Raw genomic sequence first — 699 nt, forward strand, 5'->3', positions numbered from 1 at the left:
CCCGGCCGGTGAGGGGGGGCCGCCCGGCGTGCTGGCAGCGCGGTGCGTGGGCGCACGCGCTACAGCCGGCTGGTGGGGGCGGCCAGTGGCAGGCGCGCCGGCCGACGGACGCGGCAGGCGGCGCAGCTGCGCGCCGGCGCCCCCTGCTCGCGGCGCCTTGCGGCCAAAGTAGGTCCTCGCGGGCCCGGTGCGAAGCGCGGTGGCCATCTGCAGTGTGCTGGTCCGATTGAGGACTGTGTGCGCTGAGGATGCGCCGCCGCCCGGCGCTCGGCGCCGCGACGCCGTCTGCTGCTCGGTCGCCCCAGCGGTTCTCGCAGGTGGTTTGTATCGCAGCTGTGCGGACGTGTTGGCGCGTGCGCTGTGCTGGGAGAGTTCGCTTCGGCACCCAAGTGGGGCTTTTGTCCTTCTGTGGCGCTGGCGTTGGAGCTGCCGGTCACCGTAGGTGGCGCGTGTTGTCTCCCGCCGGCAATGCCACGACAGCACGCTCCCGGGCCTCTGTCGGCAGCGGCAAGCTCAGTTGGGAGCACGGGTGGTCGCACCTAAAGCGTCTACTCGCCTAACTCCGGGCGATTGCGCCTCTCTCGAACCCGACCAAGTACTTAGGACGGCGCTGCGCGCCGCCGGGACCTGAGAGGGTTTCGAGGTGTGTTGTGCAGGGGAGCTCAGCCTCCTCCTGTTTGCAGAATAATTGAGCGGACG

This window comes from Schistocerca serialis, unplaced genomic scaffold (assembly GCF_023864345.2).
Source record: "Schistocerca serialis cubense isolate TAMUIC-IGC-003099 unplaced genomic scaffold, iqSchSeri2.2 HiC_scaffold_270, whole genome shotgun sequence".
In the NCBI taxonomy this organism is placed as follows: domain Eukaryota; kingdom Metazoa; phylum Arthropoda; class Insecta; order Orthoptera; family Acrididae; genus Schistocerca; species Schistocerca serialis.